Source organism: Drosophila ficusphila, unplaced genomic scaffold, assembly GCF_018152265.1.
Source record: "Drosophila ficusphila isolate 14025-0441.05 unplaced genomic scaffold, ASM1815226v1 contig_791, whole genome shotgun sequence".
Taxonomy (NCBI): Eukaryota; Metazoa; Arthropoda; class Insecta; order Diptera; family Drosophilidae; genus Drosophila; species Drosophila ficusphila.
In genome coordinates this window covers 12,674,213-12,691,632 of record NW_025064737.1, presented here as the reverse complement: position 1 = coordinate 12,691,632, position 17,420 = coordinate 12,674,213, and positions in this window count along the sequence as shown.

The following is a 17,420-nucleotide window of genomic DNA, read 5'->3' as shown; positions in this document are numbered from 1 at the left end:
TCAGTGTTGATGGGGAATAGGGGAAAATCCTAACCACTAGTAATTGTCAGTTACTTATTAACTTAATTTAATGTTGTTTATTGAATTAAAAAGTATTATTATAATTATTATTATTATAATAATTTGAGTCAAAAGTTTGCAACGTAGTGAAGGAGACACCTCAGACCTCTTAAAGTATATATATTCTCGATCAGCATCACGATCTGAACAGAAATACGTCTGTACGTCTGTCCTCCTATCTGTTTCTATGTAAACTAGTCTCTTAGTTTTAATACTATCTTGCTGAAACTTTCCCAAGAGTTGTGTAGTTATTGCACGCAGTATATAAGTCGAACGCGCCGGATCGGGCGACTATATGGAGAGATTAAAAAAAAAATTATCAGTCATTTGTTTTTGATCATATCGACTTGATTTTTTTCAGATGGTTTTTTAACTACTATCGAATTTCGAATTAAATTTCATCAAAATCGGATAACTCTACCATATAGCTTCATAGGAAAGATTGAAAAATATGTACATATATAAAATATATATATAATTTATAAAAATGATAACGTCATTGTTTTTTCTCCCACGCACATTGTGTTTTATTCTGCATGAAGCGTTTAGGTATATTGAATCACCAAGTCTTACGCCAATTAAATTGACAAAGTTCAATTGAACAATTTTTTCATTTAAAGCAAGGATACATATCTTTTTGGCAGGTGATAAATAATGTTTTGCCAATCGAGTTATGAAACCCAAAGGGACAACAGATCTTTTTAAAAGTTAAGTTTTCATTTTCCTAATGCATTGGACAGGAACTTGACTACTCCAATTTTTGTCTTCCAATTGAAGTTTTACTTTAGCAGCAAACAAGTCAAGTCGAATTTTTCGGATGAGTGTATTCAAAGCATTGCTCCCTTATTGTACCTTCGCTAAATGGTTAGGCTTGATACCATTTCGCTTTAAGGAAGCGAAGCACAATACCATCATCATGGAGGAGACCTGTGTCACTAGTACCCGCTGGAAGTGGTTCACGTTGATCCTCAGACTTGCGCCCCTATGTGTCAATCTTTATCTGGACATTAGTTGGTTACTGAAAATGGATAGAATACTCAACATACTACACTACAGTCGGGTTGTACTAACGACTCCTTGTTATCTAACAATGATTTATCTTCAGATGATTCGTGGCAAAGACTTGATTACACTAGTTAATCGCTATATTTGCTTATTTGGACGAGTGAGATCCCTGTCTATCAGAAAGCGAAAAGGATTCACAGGAACACGGGCGCTGCTGCTGATTCTCATTTTCTTAGGATGTCAGGCCATAGAAACCGTATTTACCATTGGTTTGATGACTTGGGTTCCTAACTTAAACATTATTATTCATCATCTGGTGGTCTGGGCCAGCTTTACGTATGTCAGTCTGGCCTGCAATATGTCGATTCGTATCAGCTTTGTTTTCTACCTTAGCTTGGGCGTTATTTATTCAGAGCTAAGCAACCATATCTGTTTTGAGACGCGAATTCAGATGGAAGCCCTGAGACTTCACAGAAGACACCATTTTTCACAACGACAAAAAAGTATTTCCCAGCGACTGAAGAAAGTGATGAATATGATTAGGAAAATATCTTATATTGTTAGTTCGCTGCAAAACATTTTAAATGTTTGTCTTTTTTTTAACCTTTGCTACACACTTTTATATATAGTCGTACTGTCCTACAATATGATTGTAAGCTTAAATTTCTGTAACTTTTGGATGTGGTTGGTATTTATAAAAATTTTGCTCGATATCTTTATATTATGTTTGGCTGTTCAAGAAGCGATGGATCAGTTCAATAATCTTAGGAAGCTTTCTCTCGAAATTTTCTTTGTGGACGAGCTTAAAGATTGGAACAAAACGGTGAGTAAATTTGTTCTGTAAAGTTTTCTATATTATATCTTTTTCTTGGCATTAGGTGGAAATGTTTCTTAACCATCTTAACCTAAACGAGCTTGAGGTCAAAGTCCTTGGAATTTATACCATTTCGAGCAATATGTTCCTTTTTATTTTTTCTGCCATGATTAATTTTTTCGTGTTTATTATTCAATTAGTAATTAAGTTAAAGCAACCGTAGTATGTTATTAAAGAAGTTTGTAACATTTAAAACTAATTTGTAACATGTTGTTTAATTTTATCTTTTTGAGAATCTGTATGTGATGTTATCCTTGGCAATGATTTAGTCAAAGTTATTGATTTGAAATAAATATAAAGTCACCCATTTAATTATGTTTTATTCTGCGTAAAAGGCTTAATAATAATAATTGAATCACCAAGTCGAACGCCAAATTAATTGACAAAATTGAATTGAACAACTTTTTCATTTTAAGAAAGGCTACATATCTTTTTGACAGGTGACAGATGATGATTTGCCCCCTGAGTTGTGAGACCTACAGGGACAACAGATCTTTTAAAGAGTTAAGTTTTCATTTACCTAATGCATTTGAAATAAACTTGACTCACCCGATTGCCGAGTTCCAATTGAAGTTTTAACTCAGAAGCAACCAAGTCAGGTTCCGTTTTCCGGATGAGTGTATTCAAAGCATTGTTCCATTATTGCACCTTCGCTAAATGGTTAGGTTGGATACCATTTCGCTTTAAGGAAGCGGAGGATAAAACTATAATCATGGAGGAGACCTGTACCACTAGTTCCAGTCGGAAGTGGTTCACGTTGATCCTGAGACTTGTGCCCCTTTGTGTGCAAATTTATCTGCACACTACTTGGTTACTGAAGATGGATAGAATATTCCAAGTTCTACACAGTATTCAGATTGTACTTACGATTCCTTGTTATCTTACAATGATTTACCTTCAGATGTTTCGTGGCAAAGACTTGATAGCACTAGTCAATCGCTATCTTCGCCTTTTTAGGCGAGTAAGATCCCTGCCTATTAGAAAGCGAAAAGGATTCACAGAAGGACGAGCAGTGCTGTTGATTCTTGTTTGCTCAGGATGCCACGTCCTAGAAACCGTTTATATCCTTGGAATTCTGACTTGGCTCCCTAACTTAGACAATATCATTCATAATCTTGTCATCTGGGCCAGCTTTACTTATGTCACCATAGCCTGCAATCTCACCATTCGTATCTGCTTTGTGTTTTACCTTAGCTTGAGCTTTGTTTATTCAGAGCTTAACAACAAAATTCGTTTTGAGACGCGAATTCATGTGGAAGCCCTCAAACTAAACAATGGAATACATTCCCTACGTCGACAGAAAACCATTACTCGCCGATTGGAAAACATGATGAATATTGTCAGAGAGCTATCTTTTATTGTCAGTTCGTTGCATAACATGTTTAACTTTCCACTTTTTTTGAGCTTGTCGTATACACTTTTATATATCGTCGCAATATCTTACAATATGATAATTATTTTGAATTTTCGTGTCATTAGCTTGTGGTTGGTGCTTACCAAATTTTTACTCGATATTTTTATCTTATGTTTGGCTGTTCAAGATTCTGTCAATTAATTCAAAAACATTCGGGAATTTACTCTTGAAATTTTCTTTGTGGACGAACTTCAAAATTGGAAAAAAACGGTGAGTGGTACTCTTTGTTTAAAGATTTTGGTAATATCTTTATTTCGATTTTAGGTGGAAGTGTTTCTATACCACTTAAGACTAAACGAGCTTGAAGTCCGAATCATAGGAAGCTTTAACATTTCCAATAAATTGTTCCTTTTCATTTTTTCTGAAATACATGGCTTTATTTTGTTTGTTATTCAGTATGTAATTGAATTGAAGCTTTAGTAGTACCTATTTTTAAAAATTTGTAACGTTTAATTCTAAATAATTGTCGTGTTGTCCGAAAGTACTCGAATTTGTTAATAAAATTAAGTGTTGATTTACTCATTTTGTTATGCGTAAAAGGCTTTAATTGAACCTTGTTGAACATTGTTACAGAAAATCGATTCATTCAAAAGTCCAGTTTTCATTACCTATATCAATAAAGAAAACAAGATTGTTCAACTAATTGGAAATAGTATTTGTTTGGCAGCTGAGTTATGTGGGTTTTTATCGATCTTGTCAGTGACAAATCACCCAAAGATCGCCTAAAGAGTTAAGTTTCCAATATGTTTCGAATCCATTTCAATCGAAACTAAACGCCAAGCAGTCATGACTCGTATTCGGAAATTAAGCGTGTCTAAAGTATCCGCCGTAATTCTGCGCGCAATGTTTTTCCATGCAAGATGTGTGGGTTTTGTATTTTTTCGATTGAAAAATACAAAAGATAACTCGTTGGTCCTCGAGGAATGCTGGTGGAATCGTTTTTGGTGGAAGTGGATCTCGGTTGTCCTGCGTCTGGTCCCCATAAGTCTCTACCTGCTCGAAATATTGGAAGTAAAACAATTACGAGCTCCGCGCTTGTCAAACCTTGCTTTAACAACTCCGAGCTACTTTTTGCTGATGCATCTGCAGATATTCCATGGCCAGGATGTGATTAAGTTGGGCAACCAATACCTTCAAGTCATTCGTCGAGTTGGATCTTTAAACAAAAGGAAAACAATTGGATTTTGGGGTAATCGAGAGTTATGCCTTATGCTCTACTTCTTAGGCTGTCTAATTCAGGAATATTTATTTCCTGATTTACCTTTTGAACTAAATTTTAGCATATCGCCATCCCGTCTATTTTATGCTTATGCAGATATTACAAATAGTATACTACTGTGGATGTGTATTATTTGGTACCTTAGTTTAGGTGTTGTGTACGCCCAATTTCGAAAAATTCTGTACTGCCAGTTCCGATCCAAGCCTATTGTTTTCAATAGAAAATCGCAACGAAAATTGATGAACATTTTGGCAGTTTTTTGTGATATTTCCAGTGTGGTTAGTTCACTACAGAACTTAATCAATGCATACTTATTTTTAAGTCTGATCCGGAAACTCTTTAGAATAGTCGTTGCGTCTAACCAAATGCTTGTCGATATGCAAACCTTTACTATTTGCCAGTGGTACTTTGTAATACGAGTCATGGGCGAAGTTCTTCTCCTTTGTTTGGTTATTCAAGAATCTGTTAACCAGTTCAGGAATATTCAGAAAATCACTATTGAGATTTTCTTTGCCAGCCAGCTGAAAGATTGGAATAGAACGGTAAAATAATATATACATATATTATGTGTTTTATAATAATAACATAACATAATAATTTTTTTTCAGGTGGAAATATTCCTTACACATCTACACCTAAATGCTTTTAGAGTTAAGCCGTTGGGACTTTTTGATCTTGCTAACGAGTTTTATCTCATATTTATATCTGGAATAGCTAACTATATCATCATTATCGTACAGCTTGTAATTGAGGCACAAAAATGAATTATTTTGTGTTTAGTGTTCTAAGTATAATTTTATAAGACTTTGTCTTTAGTATGATCTCTTGATGTTTTAGATTAAAAATATATAAAAAGTTACATATTTTATTTACTTTATTCTGGATAAAAGAATCATATCATATTATAAATAAAAGAAGAAATCGGCAATGTAGATTCGGACAACTCTTTCATTTTAAGCAATTAAGCAAGGATATATATCTGTTAGACAGGTGACGGATGATGATTTGCCCCCTGAGTTAAGTTTTCATTAACTAAATGTACTTCACAGAAGTTGGCTTACTGGTGCATTTCATATTAGTCGAAATTAAACACAAAAAAGTTAAGTCCAATTTTCCGAATGAGTTTATCCAAAGTATCTAAAGTGCTGCTGACTTGTTGTACCTTTGTCAAATGGATAGGTTACATCTCTTTCCGGTTCAAGATTGCAACAGATAATACTCTGCTCATGGAGGAGACCAGCCTTTCTTATTTCTATATTATTTACATAAATAACACATCCTATTAAATAAGATACGGTTACCGTATTTTTCTACCATGTTTATAAAGATCCTTTCCTTCTGTACTAAGGTTAATTGGGAGTTCTTTAATCCGCGTCCCTTAAAGCGCCCGCAGGACCCTGCTGTTGTGTGTATATTTTTATTAATTTTCCAAATGAATTCCTGACAACGACAAAAAGACACTGACAACGCTGACAACAACAGCAAAAGCAAAAGCAGCAGCAGCTGAAGCGGCGGATTCCAGACGGATAGCGAGTTATCCTGGCCGCCAAAGGATAACAACAAAAAAATGGGGGCAGCCATTGTCGGCCAGTTGTTTCCCCCTTTTAGCTTTTTCTGCGTTTTTTTTTTTTTTTTGGTAACTGTTGGCGACATTATTACGTTACTTACTTTACGCCATAAATGTTGTTACGTCATGGTAACCACCCACACACAAAAAAGCGGACAAACCACCCAAACCCACACTCACCCACATGTGGGCTAAAAAAAGGCAAAACAATGAAATCAGAAGGAGCAGAAGCAGAAGGATGCGATGGCTGCCATCATTGTTATGTGAATGTGACGACTTTTTGACTTCCGCCACGCTGATGTGTTTCCGTTTCCTGTTTTATGCACAACTTTTGTCCGCCGCCTTTCCTTCGGCACATCCTTGCGCATCCTTTGTGCGCGCTGTTTCTTTATTTTTTAAAATGTTTGCCCCGCTGATGAAATGTAGCCGAGGATAACTGCCTGACGATTTCACGCCGCGTTGAATCCTCCGCTCCTTTCCCGCCAGGATATTCCTCTCCTCCTTCCCCTTCTTCGCTCTGTATGTGCATCCTCAATTTCCCTTTTATGTTATTTTAATTTTATGTTATTGTTATGACACAATGAAAATAAAATTGAATTGACACTGATGTCCTTGCTTCCTTTCCCCAACTTTGGGGTCCTGATAAGTGCGTATAAAGCAGAAAGAGAGAGAGAGTAAGAGAAAACTCCCGAAAAAATGTGCCACCGCCGGTTGGCAGTGACGTTTTTATTGCCCCGGACATACGAAGTCCAAGTGGCTGGCAGACAGGATCACACAGGATATTCAAATGGGCCATAAGTGCGGTTAAAGCGTTTCGCTCGCTTGGCTAAATCTCAATCCCAATCCCAATCCCAATTCCGATCCGAATCCGAATCGGCATGCCAATCCGGTAAAGAAACTTTCAATTTTTGACGCTGCCAGCTGGCGACATGACCTCTGACCTCCCCCTTTACCCTATAACCCCCTCCCATGTCCGTAAAGCCAACCTCCCCCAATCGCTGACAATATTATTTGTCGCGCAGGTTCAAAACAATATCATAAAGTAATTTATATGCCTGGCAGGACGAAAGGCGAAGGACGAAGGACGCTGGCGTTGGGTGTGCGAAAGGGATCGGATTGGGGGCGGACTGCCGGCGATGATATATGGGCGAAATGGCTTTTTAATGACAACGACGACAACAGCAGCTTGTACAAATTACAAGCCAGCACACACATACACACTTGCATACACATTCACATACATCGGGAGATTGTGATTGACCAGGTCCTGCGATGTGTTGCCGCTACTCCTGTGCGTTAATTTGGATTGTCTTTCGGCTGCAGCTGGCTGATAAATGGGTCACACGTACGCTTCTACGGTTCTATGGTTCTACGACTCTACGGGTCCCGCTTTCCGCCGGATGGGTGGCTGATTGCTGTTGTGACTGGCACGACTTCATCAAAACTTGTCCTCCTAATGGGCCCGAGATTCCCATAAGCACATTGATTGCTGCTCAGCAGAATTTTGATTTCTTTTTTCTGGAATAATGGGGGAGAGCATATTAGCAGAGATTTTTTTGATGTTAAGTAGTTATAGAGTTCGCAGAAGGTATTTTGACACAGCTCAATGACATGTTTTAATTTAAGTCGATTCCGTATCTATTTATTACCTTATAAGGATTTTGGATTTTATAATAAAATGTACTTTTAAACTTACATTTTCTAAAAATAGTAGTACAAAATAACTGCAGTCTTCTCCTTTGTTTACTATATATAACCGTTTTCTGATTTTACCCATTTAATAAATGGGATGGATAATTAAAATCATCCTCAGTTAAAGTCAAAGAAAACTACTTTTCGTGTAGTTCGAACTAGTAGTGTTCAGCCGAACTTGATTTGACAAGAACATTTATTGCTCGCACTTTTAAAAATTCATTTGGAAGTGACACTTGGCCAGGACAGAGAACGGAGAACGGCGAACAAAGCGGCCGGAGGAGAAGCTGGCGGGCTTTTTCTGTGGCTCCGAATCCGGCTTCTGGCCTCGAGTTTGGTCTGGCTTTGGTCTGGCCTGGTCTGGTCTGGTCTGGTTTTTGGCCGGGATCTGAGTCCGGTTCAGAGGCGGCTGCTCTCGGCCAGGCCGGCAATATCCTGGTGTGGCTGTTGTGTTGGCTTTGCGCAGATAAGAGAATTGTCCTGTCAACCGGAATGATATATGCGCCAGCGCATTCAAATTGGGCTAACAGACGAACCAACGGCGAACTGGCCGTGCGATTGAGGATTTTCCTCCATGGCCTCCATTTCCCTCTACCCCCATACCCCTTACCCCTCACCCCATTTCCCATTTCCATTTCCATCTGCAGGATGTGTTTTTCTCGCACATCAGCGTGCGTTTCCCATGGAATGCTGATGATAGTCCTTCCCCCTACCCCCTTCCCCTCCTCTGAACTCCTTCTTATGACGGTGGGCATCCTTTTTTTCCTTCTTTGGCTGCTGTTTTATTTTCAGCGCTTCTTTTTTGCCGAGCGGGTTTGTCGAGTTGAAAAATTGGTGTGAAAATTCAAAAGGAGCTGCGAGTGTGTGAGTTATGTGAGGGCTTGTCTGGGTGTGTGTGTGTTCGGTAGTGTGTGTGTGTGTGTGCGAGGGGTGTTGCGAAATTACTTCGTGTGTAAAATTATGCGAATTGCGTATGGGGAAAAAAGTGGGAAAAAAGCGAGGAAAAAAGAAACTGAAAAAGGTGAGCGAATATTCATGCACGTAGCTGCGAATGGAAAATGGGGGAAAAGGGGGAAAAAGGGGGCTGGGAAAATGGGTTCGGGATGCGGGCTTTCCACTGCTTGGCATCTCACTTTTATTGCATTTCAACACTTGAGTATGCGCGCATGCAGAATTTCTCATAATAAATGTAATAAATAAAAATGTAACCTGAAATGTGACAGTTTCGTTTGAAGGGAACGGGTGAGTGGAATATAAATCCGCGACACAACAAAAGCAAAAAAACAAGTAAAAGAAAAACGAACAGAAGGATAACAGGTGAACTCAAGCACCCACATAAGTTATTAACAAGGATGCCTTCTGCGTGCACAGGACTCAAAATTAACTGAATAACTGACAGCGGGAGTGGATTTTGCTGTTCACAGGGTTTCCCCTCTCCGAAAAACGAGTTGAATGATGACATCATTGGTATTAAGCTTTCGGGCAGCACTTCCTTTTCCCCCTGATTTGAGTGATGTCAGCCTCTGGCCACACATTTTCTTAAATTTGTTCAATTATCGGCTAACGTTGTGGTGTTCATCTCATCCTGCTCTTGGTATCAACAGCCCCAAGCTCGAATTTGTCAAACTACGCAGTAAATACAGCGAAAACCACACAGTAACTCCAATCAAAAAAAAAGAGCTGGTATAAAACGACGAATAGGTGATATTCTACCTTTTGCAATATTATTATTTATTACAATAAATATGATAATTTAAGATTAAAGAGAGATACAATAAAATTCCTTTTAAAGAAGATCTATTCTCTATTTTTATTATTCAGTTTTCAAATACTCCTTATAATTGAAGTTCAAGTTCTTACATTATCTAAGTTAATGCCAGAAAATCTTCTTTATAATTACGATATCATCAACTTTACCATCTTAATCGTTCTTACCCCTCGTAGTGTATTTTAAGTCAGTGATATATTCCAATTGTTTCATGCAAAATCAGCACAAAATTTCAACGCCACAAAGAGCAGCGTCATCAGTTACAAGTCAACAACACCAGTGGCAAGTATGAGCCACGAGAACGATGGGGACAATGAAATAATTGACGCCATTGCCAAACTGAAACTCAAACAGAAAAGCCAGAAATCAGAAATCAGAAATGTGAATTCTGAAATCTGAAACAGGATACCAGGCATTGGGATTCCTTTTCATGTGGATGGGGCATACAACATTCTTTGGGAATTGAGCTCATTATGGTATCGGCATCAGCAGCATCACGGATTCCATGCCATGGCCACGCCTCCATTAGTGCAAAGAGCCATGCCCCCGGCCAGGTCCACGCCCCCATTGCCGCCCACTCGCACGCCCCTGGCCAAAAGTCACTGTGTAGTCAAAATCGGGCTTCTAATGGGGGCGTCGGCTAAATCAAAAGGGGTGGCGGCAGGATAATGGTGATCCGGCTGGCTAACGATTTCAAATTGCGTCAAAGATGAGATACTATGTCGGAAGGAGAACAAGTGGGTTCTGATTATAGCGGAGTACCAGGAAGTATATATACTTAGTGGTTTGGCTATAAGTTTAGAGGTTCGAAGGTTTTCTAGAACAATATTATTTTTTACATATGACTTTCAGTGTTCTTCTAATAATTATGATGAAAACTCAAAATATTAATTCATTCTGTTGGTAGTATAAAATGGTATAGATATTAAACAATAAAGTAGAATGCATAATTAAAATATTTCATAAAAAATGTAGACCTTTTACTTTGAGTAAAATACTTCATTATGGTATAATGCAATTTTAAACCCTTTTGTTTTGCTTAGATTTTGTATATCTTCCACACAAGTTTTCAGTTTCTGTTTTTATCGTATAGTGTTTTAGTTCCTAAACAATGATTGGTATTAACTTCAGTCTGAATACTATATACCCTGTTATACCCCAAGTACTGGGTTCAACTAGTCACAGTGAGTACGTTGGGGCCTCTTGATTTCTGTTTGGGCCAGCAAAATGGGCGCCGAAAGTGGTCTTGCTTAGGCGGGAGATTGATGCCCGGCAAGCAAGTGCCATGATGACTGCCAGGCCTCCAGTCCCGCTCCTTTGGCCGCCGAGGAACTGGTCCTGTTCCATCGAGCGTTTCGAGGACGAACCCATTGCCACCCCTGGGCCAAAACCGCCTCCCTTCACCACCCCCTTGGTCCATTGGAACGGCATTGAGGCTGCTCTTTGGGGCGTTCAGGCTGAATAAATGGGTGTAAAGGGCAAACAAAATGATTAATTGCCCTGAGCTTTGATCGCCTGCATGCACAGCAGCAACATCAGCAGCCGAACAACAAGGAGTCGTGGAAGGATGTGCCCAACAAAGGGTGCAAAGGATGTTGATGTACATAGTTGTGTACTATGCCATCGGAAGGGACTGGATGGCAAAAGGGGTTGGCGGGGGCAGGGCTACAGTCCCTGGCGTTATAACAGAACGACTTTGCTTCCGTTTGAATAAACAAACACGGAAATGTAACCCTTGCCTGTGCAGCGACAGGAATAGGAACTGAAACAGGAGAAGCGGGAGGAACAGGACGAACAGGACCAACAGGAGGAGCAGGAGACAGGCCCAAACTAATGCTGACCAAATGGCCAACGGCTAGCTCAAAACTCCACCCACTTATGCACTGGCGAAAAAATAACTAAATTTCTAATAAATTTGGTAGTGTCCACAAGCCGAAGATTTAAAATCTACTTAAAATAAAACTAAGTTAAATTCCATATTATAAATAACAAGTGCTCTTTATTTATTGTATTTTCTTAGGTTAGCAGCTGAAATTCAAAGTACACATTTATTACTTTTTTTATATTTTGAAATGTTATACTAAATAAATTTGATTTACAATAAATGAATTGATAACATGTTTGTATAACTGTAGTTAAAAATTTAATTTGCAATATTTTTTTTTGAAACTAACATTTCAGCTCTTAATTGATATACTTACAAAATTACTAACTTTTATTGTAATATAGTTTATTTTTTAAGTGCAGCTGGGAGTTAGCTAGGCAAAGTATCACTCAACAACAAAGCGCATCGCAGCGCGTTTTATCCTTCGAAATCCTCTAATGAGAAGGGTTGAAAATTGCTGCGGTCGCCGCTGCTTCTGCAGCTTTTGCTGCCTTTGCTGCCTTTGCTGCTCGTGCTGATAACGTGGCCAGCAGCGTTGGTCAGCAGTGGTCGGATAAAAGGATAATGCGGGTCTGCCCACGCCCAGACCTCCCCTTTCCTTTTTCCCCTTACCACCATCCTCATCTTTCGCCTGTGTGTGTGAAATGTAGCGTAGCAGGACTCTCTCGAGTATTTGTTTTAAAATTACATTAAAATTGCTATACTCCGAAAAAAAATCGAAAAAAAGGACTGTTTGTAGGCAATATGAAAAGCACATTTTAGTGCCATAATTTCGCAGGACATCGTAAACTACTTAGAGCTAGGCCTAACCAAGGAAATTTAATGAAAAACGTTCGCCCAGCCATAAACATTAAGAAATTTTAGCGCAGCCCCGAGGAAGCGGGTAAAAGAAAAGCTCGGGGGGCGAAGAGGAAAAACCTGGCAGGCTGGGGGCGTGGCTGGGTCTTGAACCGACGATAAGCAGACAAATCGCTGAGAAAAATACGCAATTTAAATGCATAACACACACAGGACATGCCTAATGCCAATAATAGAAAAGGAAATCCCGTCACAAATCCTTCGAGCGTTCCCAGGGCATGCGAAAAAAATTATGTGGCCTACGTTATGGGGCACACTCACACACATTCGCACACACACACACACACACATAGATACATATGTGGAAAAGACGTTGGAAAATATAGAAAGTAATCTTGCGAGGCAAAAAGGACGTGGCCAACCACCTTTGGCGACATTTTGTTGCAGATTAAGTTCTATTCGCACATGGTTGGCTTGAAATACGATACACGCACACACACACAGAGGGAGTGAGTGCGTGTTTGTGTGTGTGGGTGCCTCAAAGTAATTGGGACATCCTGCGAGCATATAAAGTGGATATAAAGTAGCAGGAGGAAGCGGGATCAGGAGCAGGAGCTGCCCTAAGGCACAAACATCGCACCGGCTCTCTGGCATTTTTATGCGTTCGAATGTCGTCGTGCCTCATCCGCTTTTCCGACCTCCCCCTTCCCCCTTTTCCTTCCCTTTCCCTCCTAGGATTTCCCCTCCTCCGTCCCCCTCCCCCTCCCCTCGTTTTATCCCCCTGTCCCACGCCTGTCGGTTTGCCGGGAATTATAACAATTTTCATGCTACTTTTCTCTTTTTTATTTGTTGTCGCGCTGAGCTTATGATTTCTGAAATATGACATACGAAATGGGGCTTTCGGATGCGTGATAAGGGAAGTTGGGGCTGCAGTTTCCAAGAAATATATTAATAAATTCCCGTCTCTCATATTGGAAATGTCCCAACTTTCGCTATAATTCAGTTATTGTTCTTGGACTTTTTTTTGATAAAAAGAACGAAACTTTAACTACTTGCGATTGCTTTTTGGCCGAAGTTAAGATTGGATGTCAATATCTTCAGAAACAGTTTCTTATTTTAATAAGTGTATGATATATTTCCAAAAGAACTTACAAATTTTAGATACAATATTCTTAAAGTTTCACGAGTTAAAATATTTAAAAGGGAATAGAATATTCTTTCAATTTAATAACCGAAATACACCCATCGCTTTGTTTACACTTGAAAGTGGAACTCTTTCCCCGATCTGCGCTCATCAACCATCTATATCTCTTCGGTTTAGCGTCAGCCATTGTTGTGGCATCAACATTGTGGCCAGAAGCCGCACAATCGCCATCGGTCATCCAGCAATCCTGCAGTCCTACAATCCAGCAATCCGGCAATCCGGTGGTCCTGATGCAAGGTAAATATAATGCAATAGATGGAATTTTTATCAAATGTAAAACGACAAGAGTTCGGACTTTCGAAGGGAAGGAGGGAAAAGGGGAAGGCAATCCCGACCACCGAGTGGTGAATCCTGGATCCCGAAATCGAATCCCAGATCGGCGGACTGGCAGGCCAGAAGCCATTTGTCAAATGCGTGGCGGCGGCGGCGGCGGAAAAGCGGAAAATGCGCGACGCTGAGCCGCAGATAAAACCGTTCGGAAAAGCACAAAACAAACATCAAACGGGCAAACAAAAAGGACGACAACAAAAACAAAAGCAAAACATGAGCGGGCATGAATATAAAATGCGACACTCACACACAAACACACACACACACACACATGCAAACAATCGCGTACAAATACATGGAAAACAAAAGGATGCGTGGCCATATTTTTCACGCATCGCTCAATGGTCGTGGGAGTGAGTGGGATAGAACGAGGGGGAGGGAGAGGGGGAAGGGGGAAAGGAGACAGGAACAGCGAGGGCATATCCTTGCGCCATAATGGGATTATGGCCGATTAATGCATTGACATGTAACGATTTTCGATTGAATTTATCGTTTTTCGGCGACTCGAGCCATTTTATTCATTTACGCCCACACGTACGCGTTTGCAATGATATTTGCACGCACGTATACAAACACTCCCCCGTGTCCTTGTTACCCCCCTCTCCCCCTCCCCCTCCCCTTTTCCCATTCCCTTATGTGTGTGTGTGTGTGATTGTCGCTGCGGGTGTTAGAAAACAAAAGCGGAATGGAACAACAGGCCAACAACACGGCACAATATGCAAAACAAAACCATCATCAAATGTTGTCTCTAGTTTTTATTATTTTTACTCGCCATGGCCAACTCTTTTCTGCATCCTGGCAGGGGTATTTTAACTTCTGAACCGGGTTGAAATAATAATTTTGTAGCTGTTGAAAGGTAGTGATTTCGTTATTTATAAATACTGCTAATAAATCCACTTGCTCTAAGTGAACCAAAGTGAAGTAAAGCAAGATAATTATCGGATTTTAAAAATTGAAATTCTTGTATTTTTAAAATACTTTTGTGTCATTTGAGATTGAAGTACTTAAGGATTTGAGTAAATAGTCTTAAGTAAGAAAGAAGAATGATTGTTACTTCATCTTTATCAAATATTAATATATTAAAGATTCCTGTGTCACACCTAGAAATGTTTTCATAATGTAATTTTGTATAACCAATTAACAACTTAATTTTTACTGAGTATCCCTTATTCGCATTGATTGGCCCTTAAGTGCTGTCCTTCCTGGCATTGTTGTTACTGCTATTGCAACTGCTATTGCCACTGGGCTGCCAAGTGCATTGTTGTTCGCGCTTTTTAGACAATTAAAACTAACAATGCGCTGGCCAGAAGACAAAAGAGCCCGAAAAGACCAGGAGCAGGCAGTACCGACTGTGATTAACACATGTAAAGCGTGGCAGTTGGCGAAAAGCGGCGGGGGATGCGTTTCCATTTGGTGGAAATGGAAGGGGAAAGGATATGGCAGCACATGGGACTGTGTCCGGGCTTGACTTTATCAATTGAGCATCATAAGCCCGGTGGTGGAAGTCGCCTGTGGTTGCTCACGGTGGTGGTTCCCACTTCCCAGTTTCCACTTCCCGGCTTCCACTTCCCAGTAACCGAATCCAAGGTCCTGCAAACTGCTTCATTTTCGCTGCAACTGTCGCCAGTGGCGTCGATTAAGTCGTAATTAGATTTAAGGATATGGCACCAGCGGCCCAGCAAGATGATGAATTTCTCCTGCGGCGTCTGGTTGATGCTATTCATGCACCGAAAAAAAAATATAATGTGGAACAAATTTTTTTCTACGAATTAAAAGTGGTCAAATATTAGTTTCTCGCACAGATGTGTACAATTTTAATCATTTATTTTAGATATAAAGAAGCAAACGGCTTTCGGAAGTTATGTTTACTTTTTACAAAGTCTGGGAAATGCAGTTATATCTTTTATTTTAGTTTTTAGACAAATAAAATACATTTTGGATGTACTTACATTTTATTAGGACTTCTGCGCAGTTGATTCTTATGCTTTAATGACTTTTATATCCAATCATGTATTTTACTATATTTTTTTTTGAGTGTACTATTGCTGTTTGGCATTTCGCACCCCAAGGGGCCAACCCGGACAGGAACGGGAACGGGAACGGTCAAATGAGCAGCAGCTAGTTGGCAATCGGCAGTCGAGCGGCTTATGGCATGTTGTGCGCTGTTATCAGCGGGAGCGGTAGAGGCATCACGACCAGGAGCTGCCAGAAAGAAGAAGAAGAAGGAGTGGAACGGGAGGAGGTGGAGGAGAAGGAGCCACCCCTGCGCGTGTGTTAATCAGCGTAATGGTGCCATTCCCATTCCCATTCCCACTCCCAAACCGAATCCCCGGACCATTCCCAATCCACATGGCATCGCAATCCCAGTGCTCACATGCGGAGCCAGCTGGTGGTCCTCGTAAGCTGGCCACGATTCCTTCAACTTGGGCTCAACTTGCGCATTATTAGCAGCAGCCGGAGTATCCTTTGTGTCCTTGCTGGTGGGCACTATTAGTGCGTCTTTCGCTCGCTGCCTGTGTCTGTCTGTCACTGGATTTATTGCAATCATTAATCTTCTTTGCCGGACCACCCAATCCACCCACCACCTTGTCTCGTTTGCTGCACTTTCACCCCGTCCATCCGAAAAGGACTCTCTTCTCATCCTTCCGAGCGAGTGAGATTTTATTAAATTTTTGTGTTGCTACTGCTTTGATTTTATTAATTTGGCCTTTGGTGCGTGGAATAGCAAAGTAACTACTTTTTTGCACTTAGGAAAATAATTACCAGTTGGGGACACTTTTTACATTGATTGAAGCGGATATTATTATAAAATCGCTTTTAACAGCAATTCTAACAAACTAATAAATTATAATATTAAGAAATATATAAAAAGAGTTGAACTGTAAAGTAATTAAGAATCTTTTGAAGTATGTATATATTTATTAATTGTATTTAAAAAAAAACAAAACATTGTTTAACTAATTCAAAGTGTTTACAGTTCTGTAATCTTACTTTCCTTACTTATTTTGATTATTTTTTTTTGAGTGCATAGAGTCGGGTTTCTTAACCTGATTGACGCCTGCCAGAGACTCGCAATGTTGCCAGTTTTTGGCTTATAATTGCTCCGCACTTGAGGGTTTCTAGAGAAGGGGAGGTGGTCCAGGAGGAGAAGGAGGTTGTGGGGTGGCTCCGGGTAAAGGCGTTTGGAGGTGGGGTAGTGGCAGTGGCTCGAAGAAGGGCAGCAAGAGTGTCTGGTCATTAATCATGGCGATGTTGCAACAACCGAAAGCATCGTTCGGGGGTTCGCTTCTAATGCAAACTGCACTCGTCGCCGGCATTCGCAGACTGGGCGACTTTAATTGCTTCCAGAGAGTTTCCCTTTCCCTTTCCCTTCCTTTTCCCCTTCTCTTTCCAACCCCCTGCTCCCAAGGGACAGGAAAAAGAAAAGCCCTGGCCGCAGCTTTGGCAGCCATTTTAGCCACTTTTTGTACACAAATTAAATGCATTTTTTGTGTTCGCCTTTTCCTTTAACGAAACATTGTTTTTCCTTTTCTAACTTGCAGGCCAACGGCATTTGTATTTCTTTTTTGTGTAAACGCCGCAAAGGGTCTTAATATTTTCATTA